General features: G+C 41.3%; 2 long non-coding RNA genes across 2 annotated transcripts; both read right to left on the reverse strand.

Annotated features, from left to right (window-relative positions):
• Positions 1 to 12,744: 12,744 nt before the first annotated feature.
• Positions 12,745 to 14,310, reverse strand: LOC115423411 (uncharacterized). Its single transcript, XR_003935966.1, has 3 exons — positions 14,176 to 14,310; positions 14,006 to 14,086; positions 12,745 to 13,270 (listed from the first exon to the last, which is right to left on the reverse strand). It is a non-coding gene; the product is annotated as an uncharacterized LOC115423411 (long non-coding RNA).
• Positions 14,311 to 21,249: 6,939 nt separating this feature from the next.
• On the reverse strand, positions 21,250 to 22,834 carry LOC115423364 (uncharacterized). The gene is made up of 3 exons (XR_003935962.1): positions 22,700 to 22,834; positions 22,530 to 22,610; positions 21,250 to 21,793 (listed from the first exon to the last, which is right to left on the reverse strand). It is a non-coding gene; the product is annotated as an uncharacterized LOC115423364 (long non-coding RNA).
• Between the last annotated feature and the right edge of the window lie 280 nt (positions 22,835 to 23,114).

Below are 23,114 nucleotides of genomic sequence, written 5' to 3' on the forward strand. Positions count from 1 at the left end.
CTTTTTTTTCCTCTGTCGCTCTTTTTAAAACTCTAACTAAACAAGCATCCATCACAATTACTCAAATTAATTCCCACATGCACCGCATCATCATCAACACCAGCTTTTGTTGGCGCTTGATTATTTTTATATATAGCAAAAGCTACCCTGCATTTAACATCTTTCTCCCACACATTCCTCCTCAGTGAGCGCCCAAGGAAAGCAGCCTCAGAAAAAGATGAAGGCTTTCATCTGTAATAAAAAAAAAAAAAAAACAAGACAGGACACAGTGTGCTGGTGCACTAATCAATAACCATTATCACAACTTCTCACCTGTTTCTAGCTTTGTGCAATGAACGCTCTGCTCTGTGTAATGATTTATTTGAAGGAAAAGTGCTGTAATGACTCAGAATAGAAATACAGCGTTGCAGTAAAAAAAAGACGGTCTTCTTCTCTTCTCTTCTTCTTCTTTTTGGATAGAATAATAATAAGTTGCATGGCCTGGGCTGCTCTGGATCCATCCTGGGTATGATATGTGCTTTTTGGGTTTGGGCAGTGGGGGTCATATTGTAAATACTGACGTTTGACAGAAGATTTGACAGAGTGACTCATTACCAAGTGGAGTGGAACAAGCTACACGCTGCAGAGTAATGCACGGATGCTATTTGTTTTTTTGTTTTTTCCTATTTTCCCCAGCGCTTCCTGCTGACAATACAGTTACAGACAGAATAGGCACAATACCTGTGGTATTTCAAAAGTGAACTGCAGCTTAGTTACTGTTTGTCTTGTTGATATTTTATCTATGAGCTCTGCTGTCCTCCCTGTAATTTACCTTGTCTCTATGTATCTCTATCGCTATCTCTTGTCACTCCTCCCTCTACTACTACCTCCTCTTCGTCTTCCTTTGTCTCATTTTCACCGTATCATTTTGGTCTCTCCCAGTCATTCCTTCCCTGTTTCTCTTTCTCGTCCTCTCTCACTGCCAATTCTCTCTCGTCTCCCTTCTCGCTTTGCTGGAAAAAGGTGAGCGTGTGTTTCACCAGTCTGCTGTGTGTCTGGCACTTTCCAATTAGCTTGTATACCTGCTTCTGGCTGTGTACGAGATAAGATGGAGCAGATACCACCGGGCTACTGTTATCTCTGTTTTCCTCCTGTCACTCGCAAACAGACATATACCTTTCCCGTGCAAACAAACGCATCCGGCGAACACACACTTGGAAAATGCCAGGGTACTAGCTCCTAGCACTACAGATGCATTGGCCAGATAGATATAATAGGCTAACAAGGGGTGGACAAGTGTTGTAATGAATGCATCAGGGACTGTCACACATTGTCAACGAACGGTCTGTGGCTGAAAGTTGGCGTGGCTTTTTGAGTGTTTGCACATTGGCTATTTTGCAGGTTTGGACGCGTGCTTGTGGGTGCGTTTGCATCCTGAAGGAGCTTTGTTTTGCCGTGCGTGCACTAGAACGCTCGGCAGGAAGGATTGTGTTTGCCAGTGTGGGTGTGTTGTGTTTTGGATGTTTGCTGGTGGCAGGGTGGTGGGCCGTGCGATGACCCCGCGACCCTGCCCAGACTTTTGAATAATAAAAGGCTATTCAGACACTCACTGGGTGACAGCATGAAAGGAGCAGTCTCAGAGAGAGTGGGAAAGAGGAGGGAGGATGGAGGGAGGGGGGAGGTGGATGGGGAGAGGAGGGCAGACATGGCTGGCTTTGTGGGAGGTAAGGGACTCATTATTTCTCGCAGGCTTTTCTCCCTCTCCCAGTACTTTCTAAGTTCCCTTCGCTTTTCTTGTTTTGTGTTTCCTTTCTCTGAGTCCATCTCCCTGTGTCTCTCCCCAGACCCGTCTCTCTTTGAGTCGATCCATTTGTTATCAACTCATGCTTCATTTTCTCCACGATTCCTATTTATTTCATCCACCTCATTTTTTTTGATTCCTCTCTTCTCTCTCCCTGTCTTTGCATCACGTATCTTTGTCTCCCTCCCTCCCTCCTTTTTCCTACTTCCTTCCCCTCCATCTAATCTACTTACTCCTAACAACCTCTCATGTCTTATTTCTTTAGTCCCTGCCACTTTCCCTTCCGCTATCCTTCTTCTTTTTTTTTTTTTTTTTTGCTCTTCTCAATTATGTGCATCTCTGTCTCTCTCTCTCTCCTCCCTCCCTCCCTCTCAGCTCCTCCCTCTCTGTCTCATTAGTGATGCTGTCTACTAAGGAGGTGATTAGCCTGCTTCGGCTCTAATTAAAACACAGAAAGGGAACTAAATGAGACCTGTGATTTGTGGGTTTGTGTGTGTGTGTGTATGCGCGCGGATATACGTTTACACTCAAAGTGTGTAAGTCACAGTTGCCGTGGCAAAATGCTAAAAAGACAGCGAGCTCTATTTCGATATAAAGTGCGAACAATTATCGAAAGCCTCTGATGGATATTACATATACTGTGTGAAGAACAAAAACGGATTCCTCTGAGGGAAATGATAAATTAAGAGAAGGGTAGAGTGACAAAGGAGGAATATGTGAAGAGGACATGAAGTATTGATCTATTTGCCATCAGGAGTCAAATTTCTTCTTGTTTTTTTGGTGCTCATTCTCTTCACTTGACTGCTCTGAAATTAAGTTATGTTTGGGTGAGTTAAATTACTTAACAATAAGAAAATAAAAATTTAAAAAAACATCACATTAAATTGTTTGACTTGAGTAAAAAATGTAAATAGGAGCATTCCAGGATAAGAACAATCCCTGCCTTGGGTATCTAAAAGGGATGGAGCTGATTTGAAGTCTGCTGTTCCTCCTGAATAATCCAATTTCACTCGTACTAGAAGAACATTCCATCACATTTCTATTTCAGATCCTATGCTTTCGTTACCATCACCTAAACAGTTTGGGCCACCATGAAAATACTCCTATTGAACTCTTGTGTTTCTGCATTGGACTGTCCCCAAACAGTTCAGGTTCATGCTCCTGACCTGTGATACAAGTGTGTTTGCATGTGGACGTGCACTTGTCATTGTAGACATAGACATAGGTTTTGTCCTCCATTATGTAGAACATGTGCACTTGTTCATGTCAGTAAAGCGTGAAAGAAGCAGGACCTTCATTTTGTTATTTTACTCAGACTATAATCACACTTCAGGCTTTAATACTCAATTCCAATTTCTTGCTCAGATCTTATCATTTTATTTGGCAGTTCATTTTATTATTATTATTTTCTTTTTTTTTTTTTTTTACAACATGACCGATATCTTCTTGGTAGTTTTTCTCGGTTCAGCTGGACTAGTTTAGCTCTTTTGAAAATGTCTCTCATCCAAGAGACTTCTTCAGTTCTTCAGAACTCAGAACCGAGAAGAACTACCAAGAAGAACTACCAAGAACTACCAAGGAGAACGATGACCTGGGCAAATGAGAACCTACACAGACATCTTGTGGCTGATATCAGACTTCATGTGCATACCGCCAGCAATGTGAAAGTACAGGTTTTGCCTTGAAAATGCCTCCTGTCAGTATTATATTATAATGGGACATTACTGCTGCATATATGTGTATCTTATATTTTACTGCTCTAAGTATTTGTTGTTGATCTACTGAACTATCGAACTACTTTACAGTACTGTATTTTAGTGACTCTCCACTGCAGAGTTCTATTGAATCTCAATGTATTTAAAGCTGCGGTAGCTGAAAATTAGAGGGGAAAAAACTGCCAAAATTTAGAAGTACACACCTTCCATCTGCAGATTTTTTCTTTTGGTTTAGATTAAAATAATTAATATGTATATCATAATACTGGAAGGTCTCAGAGCATCTGTGTGTATGTGTGTGTGTGTGTGTGTGTGTGTGTATCTGCACAGTTCTGAGAAATTGAGACGTTTTTGGTAACACTTTACTTGAAGGTCTAGTGTATAATGCATTAAGCACACATTCATACGACATTATAATGCATTATAAATGCATTATAAAAGTCATTACAACAGTTTATGATCATGTACAACAACTTATACCAAGGTTAATAAAGTATTATAAGTGTAGGCATAATGTATTATAAATTCAGCTTTCATAATGTTTTATACATCCAATACCAAAGTGACAACAGTGTTTGTAGCAAGAATCTCAAGTCCTGGGTTACAGAACACATAATTAATTGTATGATATAACACAAGTATGATGACGTATGAGCAGTATCTGCTGGCTCTAAGGAAAGTGGAAGTCAAAAAATTATACATCAAAGTGTTCTTAATAACTCTATTTTGCAAAAACAAAACATTAAAAGAACAGAGACAGTAAATAGAAGTGTTACATGTTGCTTTATACATAAATGAAAAATAATGAGGCAGCTCTAAATCTTTGTAAATTCAAACACATACTTTTTTTAAAAATAAATATGAAATCCCTAAAATAGGTGGGTATAGGGACCAGTGGAAAAAACCTAACAAAAGTTCTCCACCTAAAAAAAATAAATTCCTTCACACTGCTTTGGTATGGATGTATAAAACATTATGAAAGCTGAATTTATAATACATTATGCCTACACTTATAATACTTTAATAACTTTGGTATAAGTTGTTGTACATGATCATAAACCGTTGAAATGACTTTTATAATGCATTATAAATGCATTATAATGTCTTATGAATGTGCGCTTAATGCATTATAAACTAGACCTTCAAGTAAAGTGTTACCACATTTTTATCTGGCCAATTTGGTACCTACAGCTGAGGAATAGTCCCATCTCCACGTTAAATATTTCAGCAAGGTGATAGGACCAATATTTTGGGAGATATTAGCATTTTTGGAATACAAAAAGCCTCACAATCATTTTGCATTACCCATGGTTGACAGGAAGCGCAGTACCACACTGCATGATGGGAAACGTAGTTAAGAACAGGAATGACGCATTTACTAACTTCAGCCCCTAGATATCTGTATGAATATGGCCCACGGTTCCCCCACCCAAATGTCCGTCTTGCCCACCCAGTCAAAAGTTAAGGGAAAATATTTATCCAATAGAAAAATATAACAGACTACACTACTGAGTCTTATTTGCGACTGGGCGGGCAGCCTACAGCTCGCCCTATTCAATCAGTGATTGGTTGTCATTGTTGTTTTGCATTCCCTAAGCGCTCGCTGTCTGTTGTTCATTTCTGAGCAATGGGGAAATAAATGCCCCTCCTCTGTGTCTGCTGCACCTATCGAGGTCACTGCTGCACCTGTCAGGGTTTATGCTTAATACTGCGATTCTCTCTATTGGAATTTTATTGTATCTGTGACTTTTTGACGTGCTCTTGAGCTGAGCACCGTCTCTGGGCTCTTGCAGAGCAGCCCACCTGGTGCAGCGGCCACTCACTTCACCTTATGTACGCACATACTGACTAAAGCAACGCCAACAAAACACACACACATTAGGGAACACAGTGCCAGTAAAACACACACACACTCTCAATTGCCGCCCAAGGAAGGGACAAAAACTGACTGAGGGGCAAATGAACTCTGTCACTAAATTATATTAATTATTACAATAATTTTGTCCTGTTGGTTTATACTGTATGTATATAGTTCTACTGACATTTGAGTCTAACATTCAGGGTTTTAGATGGAAAAAGAAAGATTTGTTGTTTTCTTTGTCATTTGTCAGTTTTCAGATTGAATTTGAATAAGACTTTTTTGGTTTGTGAAATATGAAAAAATATAATTTAGTAATTTTTTTTTTTACTTTTGGCCAAGTTTCAGTTGTTTGTGCGGTTGTTCGATTGTGCCACTTTTCAGTCTGAGTTTGAACAAGAGTAGACTGCCTTCTTCTTGTATAAATTCTGGCCACAGTGAGAAAAAATTATTTTATTAGTATTAGTATTCATTCTTTTATTTTTCAAGCTCATCCAATGAAAAGAAATATGCATGAAGGACTTTTAAAATTATCTTTATTTTATATTAAAGAGTAAATGAACGCAGATGAGCTGCCCGACAATTGAATTTCTCTTTGGGGATCAATAAAGGGATTCTTATGCTTAAATAATCCCCCAAACTACTTCTTTTCAGTGCCATCAGAACTGCAATTCAAATTGTCAGCCCTCAGGCCACTATTCAGCTTCGCTACCTTCTGTACATACCAATCAATTTGCCCACCTATTATTTCAACCAGCCCACTCTAATATGACAGGCTAGAACCGGCCCTGGTCAACGCACTAGTAAATGTACATTAACATAACATTGTTTCCTGCTCTTCAAGGAAACCTGAAGCCACTTTTCCAAGCTTCCATATGGACACATGGAGTAGTGTTGGAGAACTACATCCAAGTCACATCTGACAGAATCTTATCAGTGACTGGTAATTACAGCTGTTTATAACATAGATGGGATAGATTTTCTATAACCCAAAAACAGAAGCTAAACTTCACAGACCACCATTTCAACAAACTGAAAAGAATTATGAAAGTTTTGCCCACTGACACCAAGATCCTATCAAGAATTAGAATTAGAAATATTTTATTGTCATTATACATATGTACAACAATATTTAAGACAACTCTCTTGTGATGCAGAGTATAAGTATGGAAGGAAAATAGAGAAAAAGAAAATGCATAAATATATATTACAGTAAGAAAAACAAACAACCAACAAAGGGTGGAGATATATATAATTCACTGTTGACCCTGGCTGAACACTGAGGATTAAGAGTGGGTGATACTGGGAATATTGGTATCGATCTGATACCAAGTAAATACAGGGCTAGTATTGTCAACAAGGATAATGATACTTTTTACTTGAAATGTCATGATCATTCATAATTTTGTGATTTTGCCTTTAGTTAGTTGATTATGATTATAATAAATCACAGGACAAAGATTTTAGGCAAGTAAGCATGTTTTTTTTTATTAACTAACTGCAGTATAAAACAGTTTAACAGTATAAAAATAATACAATAATTGACCTTTTACTACACACAATTGTTTAAGAAAAAGTCACTAGTGAAAAATAACAAAAAAAAAGCAACAATGTAACAAAAATATAACAATGTCAACAATGAGAGAGAGAGAGAGAGAGAAGTATAGAGAGAAACTGCAACAAAAGTATCGATCTCATCACGCTAGTCTTGATTCGATACCGATACCGATACTCACCTTGGTATCGATACTATCGATATATAGATCGATACACCCAGCCCTACTGAGGATATAGGTTAAGCACAACAGCTTTAAAGTTACATGTATTCTGTTCAGGCTGAGATCACACTGAAAAACATAAAATCTGTATCAGATTCAGGACCACATATGGAAGTGGATCCCAGATACCAAGTGATAAAATGAACAAAGATCATGCAGATCACAGATCTAATTCTAACTTATTAACATATGTTTGTTCTTTTCATTTACAGACTGTTTCAATGCACCTTTTATGGGATGTTTCTTTATTTGCTGCTTCTTTACTTATTCAATTACTTATGCCTCTCTTGCATAGATTTACCATTTTGATACATTCATGCTGGGGTGACACAGTGATGCAGCGATTAGTTCATCCCCAGTGTCAGTTGGCGTGGGCCTTTCTGCGTGGAGTTTGCATGTTTTCCCAAGTCTGTGTGGGTTCTCTCTGGGTTATCTGGTTTCCTCCCATCATCGCAAGGCATGCACATTAAGAGGTAAACTTATCAATGAAGTGGGCTTCTGTGAGTTTGTATCTGTAGAAGTGAAGCCATATAGAAACCATGCACATCATTTATCCCTTATTGACTATTTTTAGGTACTTCCATGCACATTACAAGACAGTGACAGCAACAGTTACAGTGAGGAAACAATCTCAGGTCCAATGTGGTCTAGAGGGTCTGTAAGGTCCACCTCTGCATGAACAGTGAGTGTACCTGCTTTGTTAGGTACCATGAAGTAGTGGTACTAATGTAAAGAATGATGTTCAAAGGGATAATGTGGATGTTGACTTATGTCTGGATCAGCAGTTAAGTTGCTCTAATATTCTTAAAATGTTGTTCTAATGTTCTAAAATACATGTTCATTTCACATTACATGTATTTTTCTTGTAATTTTTATGTATTAGGATGGTCCAGAAAATCTAAGTTTTAGATAGTTTTCACTCCCAAGCTCTTAAGTGAGTCTACTTGTGGAAAAATTAACTTGTACAGATTTTTAGCTAAATAGGTAAATATTTAGGGGTAGCTCAAGCTTGGTATTTTGGCGCCCTTTTGGAGCTCTCCTATGTTATCAATTCATCAATTGTCCTGAGGGCGGCTGTGGCTTAGTTGGTAGAGTGGGTCATCCAGTGACCGAATGATCAGCGGTTTGAATCCTGGCTTGGCCGAATTGCTCCCAGGTGTGTGAATGTGTGAGTTTGTGAATGTGAGGCTTTGTAAAGTGCTACCATGAAGGTGTGGACAAAGTGCTATATATAAGTGCAGTCCATTGACATTTGGCAATGTCCAAGCAGCATGGAAGCAGAAGCTAGAGAAGCCTGATAAGCGACAGAAACTGGAAAGCAACAAATTCCAGGAAGCTAGAGGCCTGGATCTAGGCTTTCTCATGGATGATGGCTCTTCCTAGAATGACAACCCAAAGTATCAAGAACCTAAAGCAATTATTGCAAACATCAAGGGGGTCAATGACCATGCAGAGGGGAGTGTAGCTCTGACCCAGGATTTCAATGGCTGCAGCACCAAGGACAAGGAGCAACTTCAATTTCTTCTACAGGTGGTCAGTCAACACATGCAGGAGACAGTTCCCAAGTACAGTTCCAAAAAAATCCACTATGTTAAATGGGCCACAGTGACTTCTGTTCTCATGTGTTGACATTTCAGTAATGACAGTAATTTACCCAGTGTTCCTTTTTACAGAGACAGAATGATTGCGTGTTACAAACTATTCCGTAAAGCACTAAGAACCAATTACACAAATTAAAGCTTATTTTGTTTTGTTCAAATTTTCATTTAAATAAACTGTATTTACCTTTTATAAGAATTTGTCATCATTTAATACTAAAAGTAGAGTAAAGCTAACACTATCAATGCCAAATGATGACTCCGAAGCAAAACTTTAGGACGCTTGAGCTACCTCTAAATATTAACCAATCAGGCTGATATTTTACATGGAATATTTTTTTCATGGGTTCGACTCAAATAAGACCTTGGGAGGAAAGAAATCTGAAACTTTTTTAAAACTTTTATTTTGCAGACCGCCCTATTATATATACTTGTTAACATCTTATGTCCTCCAATAACACACTAAGGTTGAAATTTGGAATTTGAGAGTATTTCTAAGAGTGCCCTATTAAGGGTTAATTTCTGAAATCCATCTTTTGTTCCAAACAGGCTTTAACAAGGTCTGAACAATGTTATGATCAGTCAGTAGTGTTCACTGATATTCAGTGGTCCTAAAATCCCCCCAAATCACAGATGCATATGTGTGATGTCTTTTGAATGTACAAAATGTTCAGAGCAGACATCGTACCATGGGTTGTTTTTTTTATTTATTATTATTCTCTCTATCAGTCCCTTTTACCAGTGAGTCAGAAAGATATCAGATTCTATCAGACAGATTTTTCAGAACTTTATGAGACAGTGAGAAACATGATATCACATTCATCAAAGTTAACTGCTGCTGTAATGTATATGTATGATGAAATACTTTTTTAATGTACGTTTTAAATATATGGTTTGATTTAGTCTTTACCGGTAGTTAATGTTGTCAATCTGTTTTTTTTTTTTGTAAGTTTGGGTCTTGAGACAGTGTCATATTTATCTTTTTAGTTTGTGAAAATGTTTAGGAACACCTGCCTTAGATAAAGTTTCCACTATACACACACAACACATCATATCACAAATCAGTACATAAAAATTCAGCAGAATGCAGGAAATGAATTGTCTGACCCCCAGAGCTCCCACTGAAAGTGCACCTCCACCCCTACCTAATGTACAAACAAAACCTACGCCCGTGGATGTGTATGTATGCATGCATCTGGACACATCACTCACTCCCCCGTCAGCCGACTGCTGAGGTTGAGTCTGTAAGCATGTGGTAATTGCTGAAAGGCTTCGTTTATTTAAAGCTGCAGCGTTGTCATCAAAGTTGCCACATTACTATGATCAGAGGACTGCATCTGTTACTAACTGTACATCCTGTGGATAATTATCCCACCCGCCTCATCTGTTTACATCAGGATCTTCAGTTGTGCTGCTGTGTAGACCTGGAGCCCTCTGTTACAAGGGAAAAGCAGCACTCAAATCTGCATTCATATGGCAATTCATACAAGTGTTATCATTTTGTAACAGCCAGAATCAAAAAGATATTAGATTAAGTGATAGGAGAGGAGGTTCATTATCTACCTCATACCTCTCAGTAGATGTTACTTATTGATATATAAAATGTAATTATAAAAAAAAATTATAACATTCAAAGAAAAGGCGCATGCCGTTAACCCTCTGAAATAATTTTCATGAGCTGCTTCTGTCATCTGAAGGCAACGTCCTCCTTATGTATTTTTCTGCATCTTTCAAAGCATTTCCAAAGACCAGAGATGTTGAAGCCCACTTGACCTCCATCTTTACTTTTGTCCAGGAGCATTCCAAATTCTCCTTTACAGTAATAGTATCAGCAAATGCCCGTGTTTCAACTGCTGGGTAATGTGGAGGTTTGTGGTTTTTTTTTTTTCATTCTTTTTTTTTTTTTTTCAGTGGATCTGTATCTTTGTGGTGGTGGGTATCAAAGGCAATGTTACACTATGTCTGCATTTTAGACCTTTTCTCACCTCCAAGCAGAAACGCCAGAGGGCCAGAGAGAGATGAGGTGCTCGTGATCTGACGTCTGATCATATCAGGCTTGACTGAAATAGGGCACGAGGCTCACCCCGCTGTGGACACACACATGCACAGACACAGTTTCCTTTGCTGTAGGTAGGCTGCAGGCGGGTTTACTTGGCTCGTCTCAGCAACAAACGCTGGCAATTTTTCTAAAAAAGAAATACTGATATGACTTAACTTGGGTTGCGATATTACAAACTGTAATTTGTAATGACCATAGATGCAGACCCTTACCACTTGTCTTTTTGAAGCCAGAGTCAGCACACAACACATCACCCCATGTCATGTCTCAGCCAGATTTTTGATCTGTAAATGGTTTAGATTTTTATAATACACATTTTGGTGATAAACTGAGGTCTTAGTTTTTCTCCAGATGTGTGATTTATCTTGATATGTGGAATTGTTCTTTCTTGTCTCAGATTGGAGCTGCTCAGAATAGCATTTTAAGCCAGAAATGATCCATCTCATTGGGTGTTAAATCTGTAAAAGAAACACTTTGACATTATTAGAAAAGTCATGTAAACCTTCAAAAAGCCCACATGCATGTTAACTCATACAGCACAGATAATAATATTTTCCTCCCACTTACCCTGTGGGTCAGACAAATTAGGTTTTTTTTTGCTTGTGAACAAATGCATCAATCATAAACTTTATATGCATTATTTTCTTGAAATATCTACAAATGATTATATTTTATTTCATCAAGCTTGAGTAAAGGAATGGTATTCAAATAATTGTTTCATCCAAGAGGTGAGTAGTTCCCATTGTTTGCATCCCCTCTCAGATGGAACTTTTTAAATTCAGTATTACCAAGTTCACTATTTCCAGTGTGTAAGTGCACTGTTAGTGCACCCTAAGTACCTGCATGTCAGTCAAAAGGAGGAATGTAGAGTGCTGGACAATTGTCATCTTCAATGCTGGCCATCTTGGCTGGGTTGTGGAAGGAGAGGAAACTGTGAAAGTAGCAACTGCACTGGTAAGCACAGCTCTGTATGAAGCCGCAATTTAAGACAGTGTAATACAAATGTGAGAACAAGTTAGTGTATGTGTCAGCAGGGTGCGTTTTGTCAAAAAAAACAGAAGGGGGGGGGGGGGGGGGGGGGGGGGGGGCAGTTATATATGCGGGGGTGCAGTCCATAACTAACGTAACTAACAATGAAAGTGAAACTTTACATACTTTAATGTCCAACTACCGGGTTCTATTCCTCTCTTATACAGTGGATCTTACACAAAATTTTCACAACTTCTAACCTGTATCCACTGGACATCCTCCACTGCTCTATGGCTCTCCCACAAATGCTGGACCCCATGAATTTGTCACGTTCACCCCCCCTATATGGTGCCCCAGTGCATGGGGACATTCACGAATTCTGAGACTGCCGACAGTTCGGTTCAAGTGAACGTTAGTTCCAGTAATGTAGAATATAGGTGTAAGAAAACTCAGTCACAATCTGCCTGTTATCTGAGCACAAGTAGGAATGTAAAAACCGGGGGGGTCAACCCCCCCCCCCCCCCCAACAAATTGCACCCTGTGTGTCAGAATGAAAATTTAAGTATAACAAGTGGTGCCAGGCACAACAAACCCCAGCCCTCGCACATATTTTGCCTATTATAAGTAAATGGGAAAATTTTAAGAATTCATTTAAAATCTAAACTTTGACCTACTGTTCCCAAATGTAATGAGATCCATTCTGGGTCACTGGAAATCTATAAATCCAATTTGGTATGAATTCACCCAATAGTTTTGCTGCTAGAGTGTTAACAAACAAACAAACAAACAAACCAAACCAAAAACAATACCCTTGCCTCCCCTTCGGGGGGTGGGGTAATAACCAGATATTCTGGTGGAAGGTGATCTGCTGGTGTTATGATGACTTACCATTAAAAGCTGTGAAAAACAACATTGCATTACCTTTTTCAGCTTGTTTGATTTCAGACATTATCTTTCTGAAATGTACACACTGTGTTTGTAAGTGTAACCAATTTTAGAAATATAAAAGTGAATTACAGTGTAATAGCTGATTGGACTAATTAAAAGATCTGGACCAGAATCAGAAGAAACTAAATTCGGAAGGAGCCACTGTACTGAGCAACAATAAAGAGGCAAACGCAGGAGTAACAGTTGAGTAGCCACTCTTATAATTTTTACAGTGGATAAAGTGAATTGTCAAATTTGTACAGAATACAAAAATAATAACCCAAACAGTCAGAAAAAAGAAAGAAAAAAAATATCGTGTGCACACTTGAAACAAAAATGTCTGTTGGGGCCCTTAAATAAAATAGAAGTTTTTTTTGCAGGTTTTCTTGTTGTGAAGTTATTGCAAGTTCACCTGATTCCAAAAGTCCTTGCAGTGTAATGTAAGTGTATCATATGTGTGTGAATGAGTGGGTACGTGGATATCTCCTCGGTGCTGATCTTTCTTCAGGGTGGTTGGCTCGCCATCTATCACAGCAGGAAGTTTGTCCTGAACCTCGAATTCTTCCGTCCTAAAAAAAAACCTGACCTGTAGACAGGTCACATAATTTACATTCAACACCGTCCATTCTCTGATGCATCATTAGGGATATCAAATGTCAAAAGATGTACACCATAACATCTAATTCTGACATAAATCTTCATCTCTATTCAAATCTTAAATCTCTATTTTAGTTGTACAACGTTCAGTCTTAAGTGTATCATTTATGAGAACTAAACATTAAAGTGCTCACACATTTACCTGTTCATGTGAACAGTGGTTCAATAATACTTATGGTAAGTAACCATTAACATTCAAAATATCATTTATAACTATATCAGAACCATGTGAAAAAAACATAACCGTACACATTTTGAGTTAGACACAGAGGTATTAAAGAAGTGTGCTTAATGTGCTCTTACACTATAGGCCTATTCATGTCAGAGAACTGCACCAAAATTACCCTCTAGTTACCTTAAACTCAGTTGAAATAACATAACTTTTCAATAATTTGCATAATACAAAATAAAATATTCTTTTACATTCATTACAACATGCCAAATTACTCTTTTCTCCTTTAAATTGACATGAGAAAAATTAAACACTTCCCCTTTAATTACATACACATCAGCATAAATAATAAACACAATGTGCATATAAAGTATTTCACCATTATTCACTTCAGTTTGCTCTTATAAACATAGTAGCACTACTGTTTTTTTTCAACATCCAGAAAACCAGAGGAAAATTGCACCATAGCATCTAAAAAGACACATTTCTCACCGTTGCTCTCCGTGTATCAAAGCGGAGCCTGCCGATGTCGGACCTCGCAGCGGCTCTCTGGATGAAAGGTTAGCAGTTAGCCTGTTAGGCACAGAGCTAGCATTAGCATGGACGATGGCGGTAAGCGCCAACAAGTTTTTTTTTCCCGCCGGATAATTGACTCGTCTTACCGACGTAACTCTCTCCTTCGTTCAGTCACTCGGCTCTGGACCTCCCGTGGGTGAGTACTCCGATTCTCTCTTTTCTCTTTTTTTCACAGGTAAACTCTAGGTTTTTCTCCCGCTTTTCTCTTCCTCTTAGCAGGCAGCTACCCTCTCTCCTCTGGCTGAGATCGGAAAAAGACCGGAAGAGCAACGCACCTGCACTTTGCCTCTGAGCCGACAGGCTGAGCGTGGCCTGCGTAGCCTCTGATTGGCTGCTGAAAAACTAGGTACCCCTCGTGGGACCATGCGAGCTGAGCGGTGCATTCAAATGCAATAGGAAAATCGACACTCTGACGATGCAAAATAAATAAAGAAAATAAACAGTCTCTCCTTTTACTGTACTCTAATAAGTGTGTGTGTTTTACACCTGGCTACACCCTCCCCTCCTGAACTTATGCACGTCCCTGTGCATAGTAAACAGTTAAAGGACAATTATTCGAGGAGACCGGGTAGGTGGTTGAATAGGCTCTTCACTTATGACTTCTGCCCAAGCTGTGGACAGTCCTTGAAAAAATGATTTCACTGCTGTGATCAAAGGACTTCCTAGCTCTGTATAATCTAGCCGTCGTGGTGGTTGACGGTTTCTCTCAGATCTCCTGACAGAATCATTTACATCTGTGTTCTCCTCTGTATCCACTGGGACTGTCCCATCCTCTCCTTCCATTTTACCTGTTTCCTCCTTTCTCTCCTCAGGTTCTGCTTCTTTAAGACCATCATTCTCCTCATCTTTGTCAGACATAACTGAGGGAACTGAGAGTTGCTCTCCTTGGATGTCTGGATGATCATCCTCAGGTGAGTGATTCTGAATCACGGTGGTTTCATCTGCTTGTTCAGTTGGTGTGTTTCCATTGATGGGTAAGTACTCAGTATCACTCTGATGAGAGCTAGACTCGATGAACATCAAAGGACCATCAGAAGCACTATTGGACATATCAGGTAAGTTGTCAAAATCAGACTGGGTGTCAAGATTGGGTGGATTGTCAAGGTCAGGTAAGTTGTTAACATCTGGTGGGCTGTCGTCATTTTGAGCATTTACAGAGCTCTCAACAGGACAAGGGCCTGGACATTCAGTATGCTGAGTATCTTGGACATCGGTCATGGGCAGATCCGGGTGCATGGGAGTCTCACTGACCATGGGGACAGGGGAGCTTAACCAGACAGGAATGAGTGCATCATCTTCTTCATCTGAGGAATGCTCTTCCTCTACTACAGGGTTTGCACGAGTTCGTGGCCTGCGTGGTATCGGCTTTTGCACCAGCTCACTGTTTTCCCTCCACAGGTAGGTAACCACATGGAAGCAACAGGTCCCTGTGTAGTGTTCTTAGGGGACCATCCCCGTTTTCAGGTTTAACAGTGTATACAGGGAGAGTGCCTGCTCTTCTCACCACCACATGGACAGTGGGTTCCCACTTGTCTGAGATCTTATGTTTTCCCCGAATACGGACATTCCTGACCAATACTCGATCTCCAGGTTCCAGGTCTGAGGCAGTTACATGCCTGTCATATCTCGTTTTGTTCTTGTGAGCTATCTTTGCAGCCTTCTCCATAGCTATCTTGTAGCTCTCCTTGAGACGTGACCTGAGGTTTTGCACATACTCGGAGTGAGATGAATGTTGACCCTCTTGTACTGGTAAATTGAAAGCAAGATCAACTGGCAAGCGAGGTTGGCGCCCGAACATTAGTTCGTACGGGGTGAAGCCAGTCACTTCGTTCCTGGTGCAATTGTAGGCATGAACCAGGGGTCTCACGTGGTCACGCCAACAGGACTTGTCTTGATTTTGGAGAGTGCCCAACATATCAAGCAGGGTACGATTAAATCGTTCCACAGGGTTGCCCCTAGGGTGGTATGGGGTTGTCCGAACCTTGTGGATACCAGCCACCCGACAGAGTTCCCTGATTGTGCGGGACTCGAAATCTGGACCCTGATCACTATGTAACTTCTCTGGGATGCCATAGTGTACCATAAAGTTCTCCCACAGACACTTTGCTACTGTGCGGGCCTTTTGATTGGGTGTTGGGATGGCAACCGCAAATTTAGTGAAGTGATCTGTGATCACCAGTATATCCTTGGTTCCGCTCTTGTCAGCCTCCAGGGACAGGTAATCCATGCAGAGAAGCTCAAGGGGTCGAGTGGTCCTAATGTTCACCAAGGGGGCTGCTCTTTCAGGCCGCGCCTTCCTCCTCACGCACCTGCCACATGTCCTCACTTTCCTTTCCACATCCATGACCATCTTCGGCCAATAGAATCTGGTCCTTACAAGATCCAGTGTCCGGTCGACTCCCATGTGGCCCATATGGTCATGCAGGCTGGTGAGAACCATGTTGCGGAGCTCAGCTGGAAGAACAAGCTGGTAAGCTGTCTGGGACCCCACTTGGCGTTGCCTGAACAGAATGTCGTTATGGAGCTCGAGACGATTGAGTTCTCGGAGGAGGAGTGGGAGATCAGGAAGTTGGGTGCGCAAGGTGGGGGGTGGTGTGTCCCCATGTTCAATCTGGGTGATAACATGTTTTATACATTGATCAGCTCTTTGTTTAGCTGCTATCTCTGTTTCAGATAGATGGGGGATGGTTGGAAGACCTCCACACTGTTCTTCTAGTCCATAGCTGTCGGGAACAGCACTAGGGGACACGGCGAGAGTCTCTACCAAAGCAACATGATCTGTATCTCCACCTCTCTCACCATCAGGACAGACGCTGTAGGTGAGCTGTCTCTCGCAGATTGCTTTCACAACAGACTGATCTACCACATTGATGTTACTTGGATCAGAGAGGTGATCTTGTGTGAACTGCTGTATGCGTTCTCTCTCTTTTTGTGATTTCAGATCATCTGCTAGCATCCCATGTGGTCTGCGTGATAATCCATCCGCATCTCCGTTCTGCCTTCCTGGACGATAGAGGAGTTTGAAAGAAAATGTGGACAGCGCTGCTAGCCACCTATAGCTGGTTGCGTCAAGTTTGGCTGAGGTCAGGATGTAAGTCAATGGATTGCTATCCGTTACAACAGTGAAGTGATTGCCGTAGAGATAGTCGCTAAACTTCTCCGTAACTGACCACTTGAGTGCCAGGAATTCTAGCTTGTGTGCTGGATAGCGGCTCTCACTTCGTGACAACCCCCTACTTGCATACCCTATGACTCTGAGCTGGCCCTCTTGCTCCTGATACAACACAGCACCGAGCCCGGTGGTACTGGCGTCGGTGTGTAGTATATAGGGTTTCTGGGGGTCAGCAAAGGCTAGGACAGGGGCTGTAGTGAGGTTCTGGATGACTGCCTCGAAGGCTTGCTGGCAAGCTGGCGTCCAGCGCCCTCCAAAGGGTTCTTTTGGGTCATAGTATTGGTTTGTTTGCTGTCTTATGTCTGCTAGTTTCACTTTTGATTTCTTGTGGAGAGGTGGGTAGCCGGAGGTTAAGTTGTGGAGAGGCTTTACAATGCTGGAGTAGCCCTTAACGAACCTCCTATAGTACCCAGCAAAACCGAGGAAGGATTTCAGCTCTCGTAGGGTCTGGGGGACAGGCCATGTCTTAAGAGCTGAAATCTTCTCAGGGTCTGTCTCAACGCCATTTCTGGAGACTACATGACCCAGATAACGGACTGATGTCTGGAAAAAGACACATTTTTCTGGGGATAACTTCAACCCAAACTCTTTGAGACGAGTTAGCACTTTCATGAGTCTTTCTTCGTGCTCTTCAAGGGTTCTGGAAAATACGATTACATCATCAAGGAAGACCAACGCGTCTTTCAAATGCATATCCCCCATGCACCGTTCCATCAATCTTTGGAATGTGCTGGGAGCATTCGTCACACCTTGAGGCATCCTGTTGAATTCCCAGAATCCAAGTGGACACACGAAGGCTGTCTTCGGTTTGTCTGCCTCTTCAACCTCAATCTGGTAGTACCCTGACTTTAGGTCAAGAACTGAGAACCATTGAGACCCACTGAGGGCTGAGAATGTGTCCTCCAGCTTTGGAAGGTTGTATGCATCTTTTATAGTCTGGAGGTTTAGACGTCTATAATCGATGCACAGCCTGACTTGACCGTTCTTTTTCCGGACTACCACTATGGGTGACGCAAATGGCGACTCTGACTCCCTGATAACTCCCGCATCAAGAAGCTCTTTAATGTGCCTTCGGACAGCTTCAATGTCCTGTGGATGGATTGGTCGGGCACGTAGTTTGAAGGGACTTTCATCTGAGAGTTTTATGTGATGTCTTACCCTATCCGTCCGGCCAAAATCCAGGTCATGCTGTGCAAACACATCAGCCATGTTGTTAAGCTGCTGAGTGATGCGCTGCTTCCATTCGAGTGGGACTGGGGAATCACCGAAATTGAAAGTTAAGGTGGGCTCTTGGGAGGACTGGGTCTCTGGGTGTTTCTGGAGGGGTTCTGATTGCTTGGCTATATTGTGCTCCTTTAATAAGATGGTCTGATAAGCACTAATCTCTGCAATCGTGCACTTAGCAGGGATGACAACGTCATGACCAGATTCATTGCTTAGGACGACTGGCAGCTTATGGGGCCGTAGCTGAGGGAAATCAACTAGACCAGCTTTTACTAGCAGGCCACCTGGCAAGGGGGACGATGATGGGTACTCAATGATGACGGATTTCTCATCCTGAAGACCATTGACCAGAGCAACTCCCTCCACCACTACTGTTTCACCGGCTGGGATGACTTGAGGCATCTTGCCTTGCATTTTCACTACCCCCTGGTGGTCGTTGCTTGCCTCCTTCCGTCTCAGCTCAATGACCTTGAAAACTACTTTGTAGCCATGTGGAAGGGGCTGGCGATTGTTTAAATCACTTTCTGAGTAAATGTCAAACAGTACATCTAAGGTGTTTGTGCCTATGAGCATGAGGGATTGTGAAGTGTCGGGGACAACCAAAGCAAGTGTGTTTATATCTATTGGAGTTCCTATGAAGTCTTTTGGAAAGGTTATGGTCATTTCTATATAGCCAAAGTAAGGTACCAGCTGTCCATTTGCACCTTCCACTTCTAAGAGGTCATGAAGTGGTTTAATCTTCTGCTCTGAGAGGTACTGCTTGTAAAATGACTCGGGTACGGTGGTAACTTGTGAGCCTGAGTCAAGTAGGCAGTTGACCTCTTCACCTCTCACAGTCACCTGAGCTGTACTCTTAATACCAACCAACCGGGTGGGGAGTTGGAAAGGTTGATTCTGTTTTGAATGCCGTAGGCTGGAACATGTTTGAGTTTTGATGTTCTTCGCTGGTGTATTGACTTTGTTCGTTTTAACAGGAGTTTTGTCTTCACTGTCTACGTTGGAGGGACGCTGTTGACTCTTCTCAGTCCCTGTCTGTCCCACAACAGGAACTGTTAGCCGTTTAAAGGTGAGTTTGAACCATTTTGTGCTTCCCACTGGTACTGTTTTTCCTCCAACTGCTTCTTCTTTTCTGCCACTAGGTTGGGGTTTGCAGGGACGGTGCAGCAGAGGGCGATATGCCCGTCTTCACCGCAGTTAAAACAGTACCAGGGCTTGGGTTTGTATGTCTGTTTCTTTTTAGTTTGTCTTTGCACATCTGTATCATTTGGTTTTGACATCCTGCTCTGTGGCTTAGCTGCAGATCCCTTGCTGCTAGCCCCTTTTGTGTTTTTCTGTGACATGAATGTCGTTAGTTGGCTTTGCAGACTTGCCACTTGCTTTTTCAGATCCTCAATAATACTGATACTACTCCCACCCTTCTCCTCTGGTTCACAAACATAGGCATCATGGAACTGCACTTGAGCTCTTTGCTTTGTAATGCCAATATGCTTTTTCATGCGATGAGATTTTGCTTGCTGTCGATCTTCTTCGGAACGAATCATTAGCAAGAGGTCTGAGAATTGGGGTGGGCTGCTCTTCTTTTGCTCCAGTTGCAGGGCGCTGAGCAAGGTGTTATCCCAACACCCCCTGCAGAACTGCTTAAGAAGATGTTTGTCTGCTTCCTCATGTGTAACTCCCCCCCTTTTCATGGCTCGGTTTAAGGCTAACTGGAGCCGATGAAGGTATGTGGATGGTTTCTCACCTGGGTCTTGGAGAGTGTTCAGGAACTGAGCGAAAAGCTCCTCCCCATCTTCCACAGTACCAAAGGCTGAGTCTAGAAGCTGTAGGTAGGCTGCAGGCAGTGACTCAGGCCGTAAGCCCTTGACTACGTCAGCTGCTGGTGGAAGCAAGCTCTCATGGATTTTTCTGGATATTTGCAGGGGGGACATGCTGGGATCATTTTGGAGCAACTCAATGTGTGTGCGCCATGTGTCATAATCAGTTTCATTATTAGGTCTGGGAGTCTTGCCGGAGAAGGAGCGGAGTCTCACCTGGGACTGGATGTGTGGGACAACGTCTTGCCTCTGTATAATATGCTCGACCACGACCTTCTGGATGTCAGGTGGGTTCAATTCATTTACTGAAAGGGATAGTGCCCTCGCTCCATTCATGAGGGAACCATGATCAGTGGCACCATTGTTGCTTGGTGTAACGTCCGAAGGTGAGGTGTGATACTGTTTCTCTTTATAAGCAGGTGATGATAGGACAGTGGTCTCAACATGTGTGGGGGAGGATTCTTCAGTTGTGTGCTGCATGGCTTCAACATCTTCCCCAATCTGAGACATCATCTCTTTTAACACCTCACCATAGTCTTTGCCACTCATTTTAGCTAGTTGCTTGAGCTCAGCTAAGTATGTCTTAGTAACATCACTTCCAACCTTGGTAGCATACGCGCTACTGAGTGCCTTAACTTCATAGACAACTGTGGAATCACCTTGTGCTGTGCACGTGTACGGTAAGTGAGGTTCTAAACCTTCTAAGGCTGAACCGTTAGAATATTCAACGATCAGGTTTTTAAAGAACTCGGACTGTGAATCATCAACCAAAAGGATTCTCTCAATTTTACCATACTGTTTTAGAAAGTCAATCACTTGTTCATCTTGTTCAGCCACCTGCGTATTCCCACTGACAATAACTGCATTTGGAACTTTGACACCAGACTTTTCTATGAAATCCATACTGGTCATTACTTCAATATTGATGCTCAAATCAAATGGCTCCTGGCTGGCTCGCCACTTCTGTAACCAATTTTAGAAATATAAAAGTGAATTACAGTGTAATAGCTGATTGGACTAATTAAAAGATCTGGACCAGAATCAGAAGAAACTAAATTCGGAAGGAGCCACTGTACTGAGCAACAATAAAGAGGCAAACGCAGGAGTAACAGTTGAGTAGCCACTCTTATAATTTTTACAGTGGATAAAGTGAATTGTCAAATTTGTACAGAATACAAAAATAATAACCCAAACAGTCAGAAAAAAGAAAGAAAAAAAATATCGTGTGCACACTTGAAACAAAAATGTCTGTTGGGGCCCTTAAATAAAATAGAAGTTTTTTTTGCAGGTTTTCTTGTTGTGAAGTTATTGCAAGTTCACCTGATTCCAAAAGTCCTTGCAGTGTAATGTAAGTGTATCATATGTGTGTGAATGAGTGGGTACGTGGATATCTCCTCGGTGCTGATCTTTCTTCAGGGTGGTTGGCTCGCCATCTATCACAGCAGGAAGTTTGTCCTGAACCTCGAATTCTTCCGTCCTAAAAAAAAACCTGACCTGTAGACAGGTCACATAATTTACATTCAACACCGTCCATTCTCTGATGCATCATTAGGGATATCAAATGTCAAAAGATGTACACCATAACATCTAATTCTGACATAAATCTTCATCTCTATTCAAATCTTAAATCTCTATTTTAGTTGTACAACGTTCAGTCTTAAGTGTATCATTTATGAGAACTAAACATTAAAGTGCTCACACATTTACCTGTTCATGTGAACAGTGGTTCAATAATACTTATGGTAAGTAACCATTAACATTCAAAATATCATTTATAACTATATCAGAACCATGTGAAAAAAACATAACCGTACACATTTTGAGTTAGACACAGAGGTATTAAAGAAGTGTGCTTAATGTGCTCTTACACTATAGGCCTATTCATGTCAGAGAACTGCACCAAAAATTACCCTCTAGTTACCTTAAACTCAGTTGAAATAACATAACTTTTCAATAATTTGCATAATACAAAATAAAATATTCTTTTACATTCATTACAACATGCCAAATTACTCTTTTCTCCTTTAAATTGACATGAGAAAAATTAAACACTTCCCCTTTAATTACATACACATCAGCATAAAATAATAAACACAATGTGCATATAAAGTATTTCACCATTATTCACTTCAGTTTGCTCTTATAAACATAGTAGCACTACTGTTTTTTTCAACATCCAGAAAACCAGAGGAAAATTGCACCATAGCATCTAAAAAGACACATTTCTCACCGTTGCTCTCCGTGTATCAAAGCGGAGCCTGCCGATGTCGGACCTCGCAGCGGCTCTCTGGATGAAAGGTTAGCAGTTAGCCTGTTAGGCACAGAGCTAGCATTAGCATGGACGATGGCGGTAAGCGCCAACAAGTTTTTTTTTCCCGCCGGATAATTGACTCGTCTTACCGACGTAACTCTCTCCTTCGTTCAGTCACTCGGCTCTGGACCTCCCGTGGGTGAGTACTCCGATTCTCTCTTTTCTCTTTTTTTCACAGGTAAACTCTAGGTTTTTCTCCCGCTTTTCTCTTCCTCTTAGCAGGCAGCTACCCTCTCTCCTCTGGCTGAGATCGGAAAAAGACCGGAAGAGCAACGCACCTGCACTTTGCCTCTGAGCCGACAGGCTGAGCGTGGCCTGCGTAGCCTCTGATTGGCTGCTGAAAAACTAGGTACCCCTCGTGGGACCATGCGAGCTGAGCGGTGCATTCAAATGCAATAGGAAAATCGACACTCTGACGATGCAAAATAAATAAAGAAAATAAACAGTCTCTCCTTTTACTGTACTCTAATAAGTGTGTGTGTTTTACACCTGGCTACATAAGCA

This window comes from Sphaeramia orbicularis, chromosome 1 (assembly GCF_902148855.1).
Source record: "Sphaeramia orbicularis chromosome 1, fSphaOr1.1, whole genome shotgun sequence".
Classification (NCBI taxonomy): Eukaryota; Metazoa; Chordata; class Actinopteri; order Kurtiformes; family Apogonidae; genus Sphaeramia; species Sphaeramia orbicularis.